Raw genomic sequence first — 20015 nt, forward strand, 5'->3', positions numbered from 1 at the left:
TAGGGGAATACAGTTGTAACACACTCAAACAGTTTAAAATCAGTCTTTAAAAAGAAGAGCCAACAATATTCAAACACACAATAGTTAAAAGTATTCTTCAAGAATTGCGTTTCCCTGCTCTCGGCTTCCGCCTCAAGAGCTCTGTTGTTTATCAAGCGCTGACAGGAAAGCGCGCGTTTTTATAGCGAGAGTAGCGGGGGCGTGGCCTAACTCGGTGGGCGTGTCCCTGTGGTTTCACGGCGGCTGTCCTCAACCCTCCTCAGCGCCTAGCTCAGCTGCGCGAGGGGTCGATTGTCAGGGGGCAGTGGTTAGGCTTTAGGGGAATACAGTTGTAACACACTCAAACAGTTTAAAATCAGTCTTTAAAAAGAAGAGCCAACAATATTCAAACACACAATAGTTAAAAGTATTCTTCAAGAATTGCGTTTCCCTGCTCTCGGCTTCCGCCTCAAGAGCTCTTCTCTGTAAAACTATTCAGTTGGCGTTGTATCAATTTTTCCAACATTTTTCCTGGAGCAGCCAGTAGAGAAATAGGGCGGAGATTGCTAAGATCCTCTGGTTCCCCATTGTTTTTTTTTTCAAAGGGAGGAGCGCGTGGCATGCTTCCAGCAGTCCGGGAACACCCCAGAAGAAATAGAGGTGTTCCAAATATGCAGAAGCGTGGTCACAATAGACTCTGACATCATATTCCAGAGCTTTGGGGGGCAGGGATCATCCGGCGCCCCGGATTTACACATCTTTATTTCCTGTAATGCCTCCGCAGAGGAAATCAGATGGAATTGGTTTAGGGTCATGGGAGGTGAGCTGATTTTCTCGGTGTCTGCCATTTCAGTGGGAGTAGAGTGGGAGAAAGTACCATACGCTTTCTTAATTTTATCATCGAAAAAATTGGAAATGTCTTCACACAGGGTCTCAGATGGAGTGATTTCTGTTTCAATGCTTCTAGGCTTAAATAAGACTGCACTATTTTAAAAACTTCTTTACTAGATTGTTCTGCTTGATAAATGGAAGTGGAAAAAGATTTTTTTTGCTATTCTTATAGATTTTTGCAGCTTCCGGATGGCTGTTTTATAGCGATCCTTGGCTTATTCGCAGTAGTTAGCCCGCCATGCGCGCTCCAGTCTCTTACAGGCCGACTTTTCAGCCCTCAACTTCGTTGTGAACCACGGGGCTGACGGGGATTCACGGCGCGACAGAGTACGTTTGGCTGGAGCAATAGACTCCACCATATCGCCTATCCATCGATTCAGTGCAACTGCGTCAGTATTAGAATCAGCAGTCAGTACAGGGGGTTGGTAGCCAGGACAGGTCCAATGGTGTCAGGCCGAAGGTTTTTCCAATTCATATGCAGAAAAAAAATGTTTACCCGTAGCCTGGCCGCCAGACGGCAGAGTAACAGCAAAGGATATCAGGAAGTGGTCAGACCAGAGCAGTGGTTGCGGCGCCTCTGCTATAGTTTCCTGAATATTAGAAAAAAACAGGTCAAGGGTGTGACCAGCTTTATGGGTAGAGCCTGTGATACATTGTATTAAATTAGCAGCGCTCAAAGTGGATATTAACTGAGTCGCCAACGGGCAGCTCAACCTATCGACATGTACATTAAAATCTCCCACTACTATAAAGTGGGGGTGAAAATAGAGAGCCATTTCCAGGAGCAAGAGTTTTCCTCTATTATTAATCTCTGGCGTCATATTGAGGTCTTGTCTTCGACAGTTTATAGCTGCTCAAGACGTCAACTACAAGTTTTCTGTGCAATAGACGGTTCCCTGATGAAGGCAGTAATGCCTAAACGCGAGTAGTTTTCATCTACCGCTTGCCTCCATCAAGTTCTTCCTCACTGCTTGTCTTTATTATAAGACAAATAATTGGAAATAAGTATTGATTGTATTTATTTGATAATATATTGTTTTGTATTTTATGTTTCTATTTAATTTATCTATTTACTGGTTTTATCTTTGCTTATATATATTCTTTTTAAACAAAACTATCAAAACTAATGAACTAATAAGAAATTTAAATAAATAAATGTATATATTCCTTTAATATTAGGTGTCTACTTATTGTATGGTACGTAATATGGTTACTATTAATATGTACCTAGAATATTTTCATGTGACTATATAGAAGCTTGCTATTGGTTTCTTTACCCACTTAAAGAAGAAAGCTAGAACAGCAAATTAACCTCTTACCATCGCCACTAATAGATCCTGCTGGGCTAGAGACAGTGCAAATTGCAGAACATCAGAAAGGTGTGGCCAAAAAGAGTTTGAAACCCTTCTGACTGGGAGTATTGAACATTTCTGGTCCAGCGCACCACATAAATATGTTTTAAGCAGGTTTTATGGCCACGGAGATGACATCTGTGACTTCAGATGACAGACAAAAGGAGTTTAGCTACTCAATCTCCATGTGTGCGGTAACAGAATCTGTGATTTGGGGTGTGTTTAGAAATTCTGATGCAATGGCAGATCCACTCTGTATTGGGCAATTAGAGGAGGTCAAATACAATTCTTTGTTTTACTGGGAGCCAGTGGATCTTAGAAAGTTTTGGTAACATGGTTCGATTTTAAGTTAACCCATAGTCTTGCGACCTCATTTTGAAGCTTCTGGATCTGTCCTTTGGGGCTGTTGTGTGCATTATTTTTTAAGTAATTCTGTCAGACCCTTCAAAGTTCTACAATGGTTTGTGTGGCAAAGACAGAGACCACTCCTCAACAACGTGGACCATGGCCCTTTTATGTAATCTGCTGGAAATCTCTGTTAAACTAGTGGCCTATTTATTTTATTTTTTCCTGCTATATATATACTGGTGTGGGTGTTTGGCCCAGTACCTGAGATCATGGGAAAGAAGAAAGGCTATAATCAGGTCTCTTATCTTTATGATTTCTGTTTTAAAGCCATTTATACAAAAGGGAGTTTTCCTTAATCCAGAAGAGTCAGTGGCATGAAAAGTCATGATTTGAGGCGTGTGGTTTGAGCGCCGCACTGGATGGAGACTCTTCTGTGTGCGCCGCAGAGCCACCACCGCCCCGGGGCCACCAACACCCGCGATGCCGCAGTTTGGAAAGTTCTGATCGATGGGGGAGCTGAAGGGGAGCTCAATGTCGGTGCTGAGCTGAACCATGGGCCTGGAGTGAACCAATTACCGGTGATTTTGGCTTGATGCAATGGAGACTGGCAGCTCCCGAGATGGAGCTGCCCGCACTCTCCCTCTGTTTGGCAGCCGCAGCTGAGGAACCGCATTGCAGGGAAAAGCCACATGAGTTGATTTTCAGCTAAATTGTGGACCAGGTGAATCACAGACTTTCTAGGTTCACATCACACCATGGCCCTCATGTTGCCTCTGAAACTATCGTACCGAAGTGATTATGCTGCACAGCACACTACTCTTTATCTAACGTGGCTGAAAGTCTCTATTCACGTACAAGCTGCATGCCGGTCTCTATTCCATGAACATGCTTTCTTAGGAATTTGTAATATTTCTAATGCCCCATATGTTTGACACCTTTTGACTATGTCTATAGATGCCACCAATATTGCTCCCACATGCCAAGTGTCTCTCAGGAGTGTTTTTTTTCTTTTGTGTGAACACTATCTGGCTTAGCAATCGTCATATACCTTCTTTGAGGGCTTGCAAATGAAAGGAATGAGGAAGACATGGTTTGTGAACGTGGTATGATTTGATCTATGGCTACTCCTTTGTCTCTCGTACCCAGGGCAGTGGACTGGTGTTCCCCCATTACAATCCTGATCGATTCTCTCTTCCTCTTACTCTGATTAAACATAATGGCTGAGTACAGAGACCCTAAAGACAAAGATGAAGAGGGGAAATGAAAACACACTAAACAGGACCCTCCACTCCCTGAACTCCTATCAAGGGTATACTCGGAGACTCTGCAACAATGGAGGACATCCTATCTAAACTTAATGCTGTGCATGATATTGCGCTAAGTACTAAAATTAATATGTATCTCCTGCACGTAGAGGTAGCGACTACCAGGAAGGACATGAGAGACATGACTATCAGGCTTAACCATGCTGAAGGTAGAATAAACAATATAGAGATTTGCGTAATGGCTCATGGGAAACAACTCTAAAAGGTCGATCAGACTGTATCCTCTCTCTAAAGAGACGTCACCGGCACGGAAGATCGCAAAAGACATGTTACTCTTAGAACTTTTGGTCTTCCTGAGGGAATGGAGGACAAAGATCTATCTATGGTGGAGAGCTTGGAGTCCTGGATCCGAGCTACCCTCCAAATATCATTTCATAGAGAATTAGAAACAGAACGCGCCTACCAGACACCTCCTTCCCAATGGAAACAATCTACACCCCACATTCAATAGTCTTTAAACATTTACATCTCCAGCACATGGAGATCGTTCTTGCACATGTTAGGCAATCGAGGGGGATCTCCTGGCAAGGTACTAAGATCTCTATAACTCAAGACTTCAGGAGAGACATGGTGATAAGGAGGAATGGCTTTCTAACCCTATGGAGTAGCCTGATTGAAAGAACATCCCACTTTCATTCGCTGGTCCTTCTCCTAGCAGGATTGCCTTCAAGGGCAAACTGTAAATCTTTGATGAGCCAGCAGGACTTGTCCCCTCTTGGACAATACCTCCGAGACTCAAATGGTGCAGGATGGCACGGTTAGCTCCTCACATTTTCGTCAACGTTGACACTTGCTTGGGTTTTACTAGTGTATTCTTTTATTTATGCTAGGGTCATTGCCTTTGCATATATTAATGCTGTGATTTATTTCCCCCTGGTCTGTAACTGTTTTAGTTTGTCATTTGAGGAGATTTCACAAATTTGTTATGTTTTTGAGTTAAGCTATGTGTAGTTTAATGATTAGCGTGTTGGCTTTTTGGATGATATATGTTTTATGTTGAGTTTATTTCATAACAAAGTGGATAATTAGAAACCCATATTCATGTCATTTTCTTTTGTGCTCTAATGGTTCGGGCTACTCCTTTGCAGCTTTATGATGCATTTGCAATGTTTCATCTTTGCAGTGGCAGAGAATTACTGTATAGGTGCTGACCCTCTCTATCCTCTATCCTACCCCCTATTTATCAGTGAGCTTGACCCCGCCAATATGTCTTTAATATATTTTCGGTGTGGTTGATCGCTCTGCACCCCATCCGCTACGTGTATGCTCCCACAGCCTCCTAGGTTTGTTCTTCATCCCTCAGGGCTTGTCATCTCCGTTTTCAGAGGTGACCTCAGTGGGTGTGGGTTCTCTTCTGTTTTATGCTCCTATTGCTTCTCTGCTCTTTTTTACTTTACCCTTTGTGCCATAGGGTTTTTCTTTTTAAGCATAGCCGCTTCCTTTACATGGCCATTTGTTGAGGACGACAACGACCCAATTATATTAACTTCTAAAAAGCATGACCTAAAGGTTGTCTGTCTTAATGTTAAAGGCTTAAACCACCCCGTAAAACATAAAAAGATACTAGGCTACTGTACTGGTCTCAATGGGGCATAATTGGTCACAAACGTTGCCGTCCCAGCATTCTGCCCTGATATCCGATTCAGATACTTCCTCGGATAGTTTAAAAAAAAAAGAATGGGGTCATTACATTCAGCACATATCGGTCTAGTATTTTGATTATCTCAGTAGAACAGGACAACAAAGGCAAATGGACTATAGTCAGAAGTTTGCATGGCGACGGCAACCTCTATGCCGTTACTATCTATGCTTCTAACAATGACGATCCAAGTTTGGAGCAGATATTATGCCAAAATTGTGAATGTCCAAAAGAAATAAAGTATTCTATTGGTTGGGGTGCACTCCTGTTGCTATTCCGTCTGAACCTCTTAAGTTATAAATTATTATGGGGTGCTGCAACGTACAAGGGCTGTCAACCCCTGTGGCTCAAAATAGGTTAACACAAGCAACGTGGCTTGACTAAGTTGCGCACACTTCACTAGGTGTGTGAACACCTCAATATAAAGAACAAATATTAACACAATATTTCAGTTTATCCAACTGTACTTTTAACCATATTTTTCTAGTAAATCAAATGACAATTTTACCTCATTGTACATTGCATTGCCAATTCAATCATTATGAATATTCATTGTAATATATACATATGTACACAGAACAAAATTCATCTTAACAATGTATTAATCTGAATAAAGTGTTGTTCAAAGTTGGCGCCCAGTGCATTTCGGAACCTGTCTGGTTCCTTCTTTAGGAGCTGATCTACGAATAAAATATAAAATGGATGCTTTAAGTGTCCATGATGAGCTCAAAGCGGCTTCAATTCTTAATGCATGTGCATGTGAACATGTGGTATGTATCCTACCTTCTAATATTGTAAGGAAGCCTCAAAAATCAATATTCCTGTATTTGAAGTCTGAAAACAACCGAAAACACCGTGATTAAATGCCACTCCTCTATTACTAAACTCTCATAACGTTGAAGGCGCTTTGAGCTAATCATGGACACTAATAGCATTCATTATATATTTTATTCGTAGATCAGCCCCTGAAGAAGGAACCAGACAGGTTCCGAAAAGCATTGGGCGCCAACATTGAACAAAACTTTATTCCGATTAATACATTGTTAAGATGAATTTTACTCTGTGTACATATGTATATATGACAATGAATATTCATAATGATTGAATTGGCCATGCAATGTACAATGGTGTAAAATTGTCATTTGATTTACAAGAAAAATATGGTTGAAATTACAGTTGGATAAACTGAAATATTGTGTAAATATTTGGTCTTTATATTGAAGTGTCCACACACCTAGTGAAGTGTGTGCAACTTAGTCAAGCCACAATGCTTGTGTTAACTTATCAAAAGAAATAAAGGACATTAAGGCCTCTTTGGCCGCCCTCGATAAGTTAATTAAGAACAAAACATCTCTTTATAGACACTCCAGGGTTCCCTCCTCATTGGTTGCTATTATATGGCTCAAATATGAATGCAACTCTATCATTAGTAAGAGAGCACGCTTAGCGGTACAAGCTCAATAAAAGCAAGAACCTCTTCTATATATACAAGGCCTGTAAGTCTTTAGCTGCATATCTTCAATTCAAACAGAACAATTTCATCATAATGGTGCTTAAAGACTCTCAAGGTGTCACCATAACAAAATAAGTAGATATACCAAGGATTGAAAAAAAAAAAAATTATGCTACTCTTTCCATCCTGAAGATCAAAGCCAGGGTAGAAGAATGCGCGACCTTTCTTAATCACGTCTCCATTAAACTTCTCTCAAATGAGAAGTATAGCCCTCTTAATAAACCGATTGAAATAAGGGATATCTTACAATAATGAAACTTATTTTCAGAGGCAAGGTACCTGCTCCGGATGGCCTCCCAACTGAATTCTATACATCCATTTCTGCTACAATTCTGCCCCCTTTGGAGTCTCTAATCCACCACTTTGTCACATCAGGTGCTGTTTCGCGAATGTAAGCGGATGCCACTATAAGTGTAATCCCTAAAGAAGAGAAGGATAATCTTAAGGCTATAAATTACAGAACTAATTCCCTCCAAAATATGCAGGTAAAGATTTAAGCAAACATTTTTAGTGAACAGCCTGGAACCCTTGATTGCCAAAAGAATCAGTCACAGTCTGAGTTTGTTAAAGTAGACTGGCATGTGGTAAACTTGTCTCTTTTGTCATATAATTAAAAAGAGGCCCTTGCTAACTCCCCTGGCCACCACTGCAATAACCCCTGGCACTAAAAAGGATTTTGATAAGGTATACTGGCCAATCCTTAAAGTCGACTTTGATCATTATAATCTGGGTGAAATTTTCTCTTTGTTTATTATATCCCTATACGCAGACTCCATTGCCAGGATACGGGTTAACGGGGATTTCCCTTCTTCCTTTTCTCTATATCAAGATACTTGTCAGGCTGTCCTTTAACTCCACGGCTATTACTTTTGGCTACAGAACCTTTACTGTTGTTGATTAATGATTCACCAGATAATAGTGGAGTCACTTTCGGCTCACATACATTTAAAACAGCTGCCTATGTGAATGATATCCCTGACATTATAATTCCCAAACTTCTGTCTCTAATCCAATCTTTGGCGGAATTCTTGGGATACTCGTTGAATACAGACAAGACAGAGGATATGCCTCTTAATGTTTACTGTCATTCTTTTTGTATTGGGCAATCGAATTTTCACTGGCAAACGAAAATTATTAAATATCTTGGCATGTGGTTTTCTAAGGACCTAGCGGAATCAATAACCTATAATAAACAGAAAACAGAAAAGGTTTAATTAAGTTAAAAAACCAACTACCCTCCTGGTCACCTAAATGTATATCTTGGTGGGACAGATTGGAGACTTTAAAAATGATGCTCATGTCCCTAGTGAAATTCTTGGCCCTGATGCTCCCTGTTCGGATGTCTCCTCATTTTGTCCCTAACTTAGATAAATTAGTATCACCTTTTTTGTGGTCAAATAAAAAGCCTAGGATGAATCTTTTGAAATGTAGACTTCTGCATTCAATGGAAGGATGTGCCCTGCCAAATTGGTATGATTATCAAACAGATTTCCTTGTAGCCCACGGAGTGGGTTGGCGTGATATCTCCGCTACCATGATAGCCCCGAGGCTTTTAATTGAGCGCCAGCTCTAAGTTTTCAGCTTTAACCATGAATTTTTTGGTGTTGTTTCAATCCTCTAATATATTGCACAATGCGATTTGAGCTTCTGGACAAGTCTTTGTCCCCTAGGTTATCTAAATCTTCATCCCTCTCCTTATGGAATAACGTGAAAGAAATGCGTTACTTACCTGTAACTGCAGTTATCCAGTATTGGTGTCTTTCATAGATTCACATGCCTGAATCTTTCCCCGTCGTCGAGACGGGAGTCTCCGGTATATAGAAAAGCAATATCCCATGGACATATAAAGAAAAAAGTAGGCCTAAGGGCCTCACCTTAGTAGCCTATCTGTGTCCTTATGCAAAAAGAACCAAACTCCTGAAGAGAGCCAATCAGCTAACACCTCCCTCTAGAACCTTCCTGTCAGGAGCCTCAGTCTCTCAGATTTTCGTACGCACCAAGCTATATAGGCGTAATACTGTTAGAGAGATAGGTGAGTCCTTCCAGGGGAGGCGGGAGGGTTGCATGTGAATCTATGAAAGACACCAATACTGGATAACTGCAGTTACAGGTAAGTAACGCATTTCTTATCCAGTATTATGGGTGTCTTTCATAGATTCACATCCCTGAATCAGAGTAGCAAGCAATACATTGTGCACATTTCTGGTGGAATGTCATATGCAAGTTATGAGATAATACATATCATGCGACTATGAATAATCATACTCATAAACCAGAAACATAAGAAAATGTGCATACCAGCAAAGGATGGAGGGATAGAGGAAGGCTCACCTTAATGAAACAGATGGCATAACACTGCTTGCCCCATGGCTGCATCCTTCATCAGTTCTGTAGCCAGGCAGTAGTGCCTGGTGAAGGTATGCGGCGACTTCCAGGTATGCGGCGACTTCCAGGTTGCCGCTCTGCAGATATCAAGAACTGGCACCCCTGTAAATAGTGCCGCAGAAGTGGACATGGCTCTTGTAGAGTGAGCCCTGACTTTTGCTGGCAATGGCCTTCCAACTCTGTCATGACAAAAGGTAATTGCCGAAGATATCCATCTTGAAATACTTTGTTTGGAAAGCGGCATACCCTTCCTCGGTCTACTGAAGGCTATGAATAGCTGAGAGGATTTTCTGAAACTGTTGGTTTTGTCAATATAAAACTTTAGACACCTCCTAAGGTCCAATGAGTGCAGAGATCTTTCGGCTGCAGTGCTGGGATTTGGGGAAAATGACCTGAGAATCACTGGCTCATTTAAGTGGAAGTCCGACTGGACTTTAGGAATAAAACGAGGATTAGTTCTGAGAACCACTCGGTCACCCTTAAACTGCATGAAGGGGTCCTGTATGGAAAGAGCCTGTAATTCACTGACCCTCCTTGCTGAGGTAAGCGCTAGTAGAAGGGCTGTCTTCCACGAAATATATTTGATATCCGCCCTATGGATGGGCTCAAAAGGGTGTTTCATCAATTGGTTAAGGACCACATTGAGATGCCATGTTGGAGGAATTATTCTTGGTCGAGAAAAGGATCTGTAAAGTCCTTTGAACTGTTTTATCAATCTGTTAGACCAGAGGGAGGGTCCTTTCAATGTTCTTTTAAATCTTGAAATCGCAGCCAGATGAACTCTAATGGATGCATGGGCCAAGCCCGACTGCGCCAGATACAGCAAATAGGGTAATATTTGTTCCGGAGTGGTGTGGAAAGGACGTAGACTGTTGTCCGCACACCATATACAAAAGCGTTTCCACTTCAGGGAATCGGTCTTGTTAGTGCTGTCCGCTCTTGCCTTGGCTAGGACGTCCTTACACTCCTGCGGTATGTTCAGCTTACTGAACTCTCGGTACTCAGGAGCCAAGTCGATAACCTGAGAGATTTCAGATCCGGATGTTGAACCTGCTTGTTGTTCATCGTGAGCAGAGACGGATGCTGATGCAGACGGATTGGCGGCTGTAGTGAAAGGCGATGAAGGTCCGTGAACCAGTGCTGTCTCGGCCAGAATGGGGCAATCAGAATCAACGTGCACGGCTCCGCCTTCATCTTCCTGAGGACCCTGGGAATCATTGGAAATGGCGGAAATGCGTACGCAAATACGTTGCGCCAAGCTATGGAAAATGCATTTCCGAGGGACCTTGATTGGGGATGCCAACTTGCGAAGTTTTGGCATTTGGCGTTCTCCCTGGTTGCAAACAGGTCGATTTGCGGTGTTCCCCACACCGAAAAGATGTAAGCTACCATCTCCATGTCGAGTTCCCATTCGTGGGACAGAGACCTCTGCCTGCTCAGTGCATCTGCTATGACATTGTCCTTGCCTGGTACGTACTCCGCTTTTAACGAGATGTTGTGGAGAACAAGCCAATTCCAGATCTTCTGCGATTCGCGCGATAGTGTGAGCGAACGCGTTCCTCCCTGTTTGTTCAAGTAGTGCATCGTCGTAGTGTTGTCGGTCCTGACGAGCACTGGGGAGTTCTGGATCCGTGGTAGAAAAGTTTGCAGAGCTAGGAAAACCGCTCTCAGCTCCAGGAGGTTGATATGAAGCTGTTTTTCCTGGTGCGTCCACTTGCCACTGATTTGTAATTCCTGAAGGACTGCTCCCCAACCCTCTAGAGAAGCATCCGTTGTTATTACATGTGGAGCTGGGGGGAGCAGAAATGGCAACCCCTGTGAGAGGTTCTTGAGCGACCTCCACCACTGCAATGCCCTGGTCATTTGTTGTGTGATCGCAATGCGGTCCTCGAAGGATCCCGAGCATTGGGTCCACTGACTGGACAGAGCCTCTTGCAGCGGACGCATCCTGAGGCGACAGTGAGGTATGAGCAGGATGCACGAGGACATCATCCCCAAGAGCGATTTGAAGGTACGGACTGGTAAAGTCTTCCTTGAAGCCACAGATGTGGCCAGAGAGACAAGCTTGTGTTTCCGCTCCTGAGATGGGAATGCCTTCGCATTTGTCGTATCCAATGTCGCCCCGAGAAAGGTAATGACTCGGGAGGGCTGCAAAGTAGATTTCACGTGGTTGAGTGTCAGACCTAAATGCCTGAAGAGATTCAGACAGGCGTTGGAGGATGCGGTTGCGTCTGCCAGAGATGGTGCCTTTACCAGCCAGTGGTCCAAATATGGGAAGACTTGGTGTCCGTGTTGCCTGAGGAATGCTGCAACCGGGGAGAGGCATTTTGTGAAAATTCTGGGTGCAGACTTGAGGCCAAACGGTAGGACACAGAATTGGTAGTGCTGACCTGCTACTGCAAATGTGAGGAATTCCCTGTGTCGTTTGTGGATAAGGATGTGAAAGTATGCGTCTCGTAGATCTAGAGACGCAAGATCTCCTGGATCATCACCATGCGAAACAGTTGACTCTTCAAGAATGCGTTGAGTGCCCTGAGATCCAATATGGGCCTCCATGTCTTCTTCTTTTGAATCAGGAAGAAGCGGGAATAAAATCCCTTCCCTTTGTGAGCTGATGGTACTCGCTCTATTGCTCCCTTCTTTAACATAGAGGAGATTTCTTGAAGAAGCAATAGCATGTTGTTGTGTTGCATTATACGAGGAGTTGTCGGGGGAATTGTTTTGAATTCTATGGAATGACCAAATTGTATCAATTGCAGCACTCATCGGTCGGTTGTAATTGCATTCCAATTGTGAAGGTAGTGGGTCAGGTTTCCTCCAATTTTGAAAGAATGAGATGGTGGAAGGACTGGCTGCTGGAAAAGGTCATTGGCGACCACCAGTGGTTTTCCTTTGGTTTTTCCCTCTATAGTTGGATTTTCCATAAGAGGTTTGTCGACCTTGTTGCTGCTGTCGCGACTGGAACTGTGAGCGGCCTTGAGTATAGGAATAAGAGGACCTGTTGGTATAGTTTCCTCTGTAAGAGGATTGGCCTCTGCCCCTGTTCCCTCGAAAGGACTGATTTCTGAATTGAAGTGTTGCGAGTGCTCTTGCTGTGTCCGTATCCTTTTTTATCGCTTGCAGGGCCTCATCAATTTTTTCCCCAAATAGGTGTTGGCCGCCGTGAGGCATGTCAAGGACTTTGGCTTGCACCTCCTGCCTAAATGAGGTAGCTTTGAGCCACCCCTGCCTTCGCAAGGCTGCTGCCCTCGCAGCTGCCTAAAACCCATCATTGCTATATCCATAGCACAGTCAATCAGTTCAGAAGCCGATGTTTGACCTTCTTTGAGTAGGGATTGGACCTCATCTTTCGTGTCTTCTGGTATCTCGGATAGATACGGAGCAATGTCAGCCCACAACTGCCGATTATACCTTCCCAACAGTGCAATTGAGTGTGCTACTTTCACTGTCATGGCTGAGGTGGTAGAGAACCGTTTCCCATTGCTATCCAGCTTCCTGTCGTCCTTATCTGGTGGAGCTGTCACCTGTGAGGATGGGTTCCTAGCATTTTTCTGCGCCGCCTGAGTGACCACCGAATCTGGTTTGGGGTGACCTGTAAGGCAAGCTGGTGCAGTTGACGGGGCTTTGTACTTTTTATCCAGCCGTGGCACAACTGCCGATACTGAGGCTGGTGTTTGCATTAATTGCAGACCCTGCTCTCATATGTGATCGATAATGAGAATGGATCTGGTTGTCTTCTTAATCGGGTCCTTAAAATCATAGAGAAAACAGTCTGTTTCTTGAGATTCCATAGTCATATGGAACCTCTTGGCCGCTCTCTCTACCAAATTGTGGAACCCTTCTATGTCTGCAGGTGGTGAATCGGAGTTTGCGGGTTCAGGAGAGGCTGGAGAAGAAGCTATATAGTCCACATCGTCCCCATGATCGGATTGGACCTCACCCTCTTCTTGTTCTACCTCCTCGTCAGAAGACGGAAGATCTTGTACTGGCTCCCTTTCCTGACGAAGCACTAAGGGCGGTGGTCTAACACGTGGAGACGCAGTGACCCTGGTTGTCGATGGAACCGGTCCCGCTGCCTGTGGGGCGGCAGAATCTGTAAACCGTTATTTGTAGTCCTGGATCAAAAACCTTAAGTCTGAGACTATGGATGCTGGTAGACATACCATTGGTGTAATTTGTGTCTGGACCTGCGATTGAACAGTAAGTTCTTGAGGAATTTCCTCCTCATCAACGTCGTCGTCCGTGCTTTGGCACTTCACCACCAGGTGAGATGGACTCGAGGCCTGCATGTCCTGTTCCTCATCTGAGTCTTCATCCTGTAGAAGACAAGATGGTGGCAGTCTTTGTACCCTACTGGGAGACGTCAATTCTGGAGTAATAGTCTTTTTAACGGCCTTTACTTGTTGTGAGGCTTGTTGTAGACCATCTTCGTCTGTCACAACCGTCCCCGACGATGGTAGGGTCGTCGACGGCATAGTAGCCACACTTCCAGTCGACGGTGGAACCAACTCCGACTGTTTCCACGGTATCGTCGACGATGTCGTCGTCGGCGCTCTCGTCGACGGTAACTGCACCGACGCAGCCTTCGTCGACGGCGCACCGTCGACGATGGTTTCTTCGTCGTCGATGTCTTCGTCGACGGCACACCCGTCGACGGGAGAATCCTCGTCGACGGCAATGGCGTCGACGTCTTCGTCGTCGACACTGACATCGTCGATGACGTCGTCGACGAGATTTTAAGCGTCGACGACTGATTTTTAATGAGGATAATCGACGACACAGGCTTACCCGCCGACGACGATGGAGTAGTCTTCATCGACGATGAATACGCAGACGACACCGTCGTCGTTGACACTGTCGTCGTCGAAGTGGAAAAATGGACAGGAGACACAGCCTTCTTTTGCGCCGACGATAGCGTCGACGATGTCGTCGTCGTCGACGGCGCTAGCTTCCTGGAGGCAGGAACTTCCTTGTCATACGCTGAAGATTTAGCCTCTGAAGACTTTTTAGGAGCCTTCTTAGGAGGAGCGTCTGTAGGGCTAGGGGAAGCAACCCTTGGCCTCTTCAAGGATAATTTAAAGGAGACAGAAGCAATCTCACCGTCCTCTGAAGACTCCAAGTTGTCTCTGGTCTTAAGTTTGTTCAGCCAGATCAAAAGTCGTCCTTCTCTGTCCTTAAACGTTTTTGGAGAGAATGTTCTACAAATTTTGCATTCCTTTGGCGAATGATCCGGATACAGACAGTATAGACATGTCTTGTGCTGATCCTCAATATGTAATCTCTTCTTATTACAGGAAGCACAAGCTCTGAAGAGATCCTTCTTCTGAGGGTCAGCCATAGTCAGATTTTGAAGAAAGTAATCCAAATAGGTGAAGAAATAGCTTAAAACAAGCAAACCTGAGGAGAACTCAGGTGGAGACTCCCTAGCACAACGTGCGGTAGAAAATCTGAGAGACTGAGGCTCCTGACAGGAAGGTTCTAGAGGGAGGTGTTAGCTGATTGGCTCTCTTCAGGAGTTTGGTCCTTTTTGCATAAGGACACAGATAGGCTACTAAGGTGAGGCCCTTAGGCCTACTTTTTTCTTTATATGTCCATGGGACATTGCTTTTCTATATACCGGAGACTCCCGTCTCGACGACGGGGAAAGATTCAGGCATGTGAATCTATGAAAGACACCCATAATACTGGATAAACATCTACTACGGTTTCAGCCAATATAGGCCCGGATTTGGCCATGAGAGGCATCAACGTAGTGTCTGATCTGATGGAAGATGACCATCCTCTTCATTTGTTCTCCTACGGGCTAAGTACTCCCTGTCTAATATGGACTTTTATAGTTTCCGAAAGATTAAAGCAAAAATGTCAAAACTTAGTACATTGCCTCCATCAAACTTTCTCCTATTTCTCCAACAACTGAGTAGGGGGAGGTCACGTAGCGTCAAAAATATACAAAACCTTGAGCAGTGCTCTGGTGTTCTCTCCTTCACCACTTCAACAACGATGGTCGACATACCTTCAAGAGTCCAATCTTCCCCAAATTCATGATGATACTTGACCCAACATTTCTTCTAGCCTTCCTAATAAATAAGTCCCATCCTCCTCTCAGACACATTTCTACACTGCACATTTTCTCCACTTGACACCGTCTAAAATGTTTAAAGTACATTTACTTGAGTCTGATCCCGCTCACACAAGATCAATTGCCATAGATGTTACTATCTTTTCTTTTGTGAATAGCCGTCCTTGTACTAATAATCAATGCCTTTTTAACGTAGTCATCGCTGTTTGATTATGAATAATGGCGATTTTATTATGTTTTTGTGAACTCTGTTGTGTGATGCTTGGATTGTAAGCTCGGGGTCTGCCTCACACAAATTTACTTGAATGTATCTGCACTTAAGTCACCACCCAGACAATTGAATTTACCTGGTCCCAACTGGTCTCAACCAATATAGCCCTGTCGGGCCTGCAAGCATGCCAACATGTGCTCCAACATCTCCACAGAATGTCAGATGTAATTAATAAGGAATGTATCTCTCTCTCATTGCCTGTCCCCTATCTCTTTTCGCCCCTTGTTTTCCTGCCCTTTTCTGTCTGCCTTTCTCTCTTTTTCACTAAATAACGTCATGTGGGGTTCACTAAACAAACATTGATGTATAAACGGCGATTGATTCAACCTATGCTAACCCTGTAGTAGTTTTGCTAATGTTTTCTTGTATAAAAAAAAAAAAAAAAAAAATCATGAACTATTTGACGATCGTTTTATTTATACCCTTTCATATGTTATTACCATGCCAATTCCACCCATTCCTAATTGTAACCTGTTTTAATATTCACTTGAATGTTGTTTTTCTAAGCCAGAATGTACTAAACATGACTTGTATGGCTGTATCGTTTATGTTTTTTTTTAACCGAAATAAAGAGAGTTTGGATTGAGTCTGATCTTTGCCGGTCCTGTAATCAAACAGCAGGAACCCTTGATAATATGATCTTCCAAATAATTGGAAGATGTAATATACTCAAAATGGTAGTCCTTCCTAAGATACTATACCTGTTTAGATCTACTCCCCTTGAGATTGAAGGCCATTTTCTAAAGAAATTAGAGTCGATCTTTATTAATTTCATCTGGAGATACAAGAAAATCCGGCAATCTCTTAAATTATTAACTCTGCCGCAAAAATGCGGTGGGTGGGTGGTCCCTAATTTAGGATATTAATACTATGCAGCTTTTCTACAACAGATGGCGGTGTTGTTTACATCAGAAAATGCTGGCATGAGTATTGGGGATCAGGAGTTTGGCAAGGATATTTCCACTATATATGAGGTGGCTATAGGTAGATCGGCGCATGGTATGCTTCTCCGACAAGTAGAGTCCAGCTACTACAAGAAGACACGGTTCAAGGTGGTGATAGCGACCTTGAAAATTTGGAGTAAAGTGGCTAAACTTATGCAGATTCACAAGTGTAATAGATATACACCTTTGTGGCGATCCACTTTCTCTCAGCTAATATAAAAGCTCAGCATTATCAAACCATTTTTAACCTTTATTTTACTCCGGTTAAGATTTTTGGCTGGGGTAAATGAGAGGATAATAAATCCTGTAGATGTGTTCAAGGGCCTGCCGATTCGATACACGTTTTTTTAGCTGTGGGAAACTGTTCCTGTTGAAAGAAGCGATCAAGAGGTTTTTGTATGACGCATTGGGTGGAAGGGGTCGCATAACTCCATCATTGACACTTCTGGGCCAAGATAATAAGGAACAACTTGATGTATCACAGACAAACTTCATCTTTATTGTGGTGGCCGTAGCCCGGTTTCTTACTGCAACGCGATGGAAGGACGTCGATCCCCCCACTTGTCAGGCCTGGCTGGACCGCTTACAATCTCGAAAGAACCCTGTATAATTGTAAGGGTCAGCGTCAAAGTAGGAGAGGCTGCAAAATCTGGGCACCAATGAGTAAGTGGCTTACAAGGTATAGGGGTCGGAGGGACTGGCTGGCTTTGGATGGATGAGAGAAGGAGGGCCGGGCTTGTAGGAATGTAAGATCGCCCAGGAATCATGCTATAGGAGAAGCTGATCATTCACTATCTCCTCCTACCTGTTTTTATGTTTTATTTCACGCTTCATCGTATTGTATTTTATTCACTTTTTTACCCATGTGTTTTATATGAGATTTATATCGGATGTATGCCATTTTCACAATATTAATTGCCAAATTGTAATATTTGCTCTTATGAATGCTTTTAATCTCTCCAAATAAAAAACACATAAAGATAATATGTTTTTCATTTGTAACCACGTCTCAACCTACTAGACTGAAGTTCATTATCAAATTTCTACTATTTTCAAGGTGTCGTTTTCTCTATCTATTCCTCTGATCATGGTGTGACCATATGTCTTGAACCGCTCTTTTAGGGTTATCTGATAAAGATATGGCTTTACTAGACCTTCTTTTGACAGTGGCAGTCAAAGTTATTTTGTTAGAAAGGAAAGCTCTGAGCACTGTTTCTTTTCACAGGTGGTGGGAATGGGTCACTTACCTTAGTAACACACAGAGTCTATCATTCTCCAAAAGGACACCTGTCCCATCACAATTGCTCTGGCATACACTAGATACAATCATGGCTGTATCATAATGGACATTTCACTACTACTATATATTTGTTCCTCCTGCAGAAAGTGTTTAGTTTCCAACTGTGGAGTACACCCCTATTGCGCTTACCTCTTCCCCCTCCTATTCCTTCCCTCTATCCCTATTTCTCGTCCTTTTTTTCTCATTTTTCCTTCTCTTCTTTTTCTTTTCCTTCTTTCACTTCCTTTATTCCTCTTATGGAGTATACCCTCGAGACCTACGAATCTTTGATCCTTATATGCCTCTTATCGCTTTACATGGATTAAGGTATAGTATCAATATGGTTGAATGGTGCTATTCCTTATTATTCGTACATTTAGATAACATCTCCTAATGTCATAAACATTTTGTCGAGTTTACGTTTTATTTTGGATTTTTGGCACAAAGCTATCCTATTGTCAACTCTTTACATATATATTTGGACGTATCTTTTTGATGTTCTTTAATGTTTGCTTGGGCCTCATGATACTTCTTGTGTTTTCTGAAAACTAATCAAATATTTTGGGGGAAAAATAGTGATGGGTTTCAGGGGACTGTTGGCCCTTGGGTACAACGGAGATGAAAATGATTTCATCAAAAGTATTGCCAATTCTGATTTGTTAGCTCTGGTCTGGTGGGAACATTCAGACCAAGTGCAGTGATAATGTCACGTCGACTATAAGAAATTCAAGGAAACTCTCTTCCATACTATTGACAAGTAGAAATAATAGCTTTATAGTTGGCCTTACATCGCCTGAATCCCAACTGGCAGTCTTGTGCGTTTCTTTTGCTTCCACATTGCCATGTAGCTGATGCATAACTATTCTGTGATAGTGTGACATATTTTTGGGATCCGCAGTCCATGGATTCTTGAGGTTCTTCAAGACAAAGCCCCATTGGAAGCATGATTTAACGTGTGAAGGTGAGAGGACGCCGTTGAAGAGGCTGTGTTTGAGAGTTTGGAAACTTTAATGTCTCCTTGAGGCAATACAAACACTGAAACACAAATCAAGTGAAAAGTAAAAGCATTCTTAAAAGCACGCTTCCTGGTGTTAGATGGAATATGAATGACCAGAAGATCAAGCTATCACAATGCACCATTTTTTCAAGAGAAAGGGGAGTTACAAGCCTACATGATCCCAAGTTCTAATCCACTACTTCGGAGTTTAAAATACTTACATTAAGGTAGCAACTATTGAACATGCTTATAGGCTCCTGATGTTCAGTACATCCTGGACTAGGGGTTTAGTTGTCGATACGCATCTTCTTACAAAATTCAGCAACAAGGGGACTTTACACTTGATGGAGCACTCTATTCATGGGAAGGAAGGTTTGGATTGCTTCGAAGCATGCCATTTGAACACCGTCAAATAATTGTTTTATTTTCTCAGACATTCAAGTAGAAATTAATTTTTTTGTTAAATATATGACTTGTTCTTCGCGTGCACTAAATGCACTGATGGCTTTGAAAATGTTGATGACTGCAATGAAGATTTACCAAATAAGAAAGCGTTAATTGGAACTAAAGCAAAAAGGGGTTAGAAAACCATCACGGCACATCACCTGGGGGGTTGTGAGCGGCTTTTGGAGGAATTCACCAGTGAAGATCGCAGAAGCAAAACTAGTTCTGAAAGACATTGATATGATTTAATTTCTGCACAGGTAGGTAGGATTCAGACTATAACCATCTGTTAAGTTCATGATGGGTAGCGTTACGCTAAACAGCTTTCGGCATCAATGAAAAAGACACCTTCAACTGGTATCTAGCCATGAGTAGAGCTCTCTGGTTCCCTTATGAAAAATTGATTCAAGTTTGTAATAATGCACACCATCAGTGAGCAGTTACCTAGAAAGATATATAAAAGGAAGGAAAAAACATTTTAAAGCACTCTATTCACTTTTGCTCAGAAGATGCTAGTCTGTACAGTTTCAATGGTGTCCCATGGAACAATCTATTATGCTGTCCTGGTC

The 20015-nt window shown here is 42.8% G+C and overlaps 1 protein-coding gene across 4 annotated transcripts in view; it reads right to left on the reverse strand.

Moving 5' to 3' along the window:
- Positions 1–20015, reverse strand: part of CTDSPL (CTD small phosphatase like) — a 437200-nt gene that overhangs the window by 127460 nt on the left and 289725 nt on the right. The window lies entirely within an intron of this gene.

This window comes from Lissotriton helveticus, chromosome 10, assembly GCF_964261635.1.
Source record: "Lissotriton helveticus chromosome 10, aLisHel1.1, whole genome shotgun sequence".
NCBI classification, from domain to species: domain Eukaryota; kingdom Metazoa; phylum Chordata; class Amphibia; order Caudata; family Salamandridae; genus Lissotriton; species Lissotriton helveticus.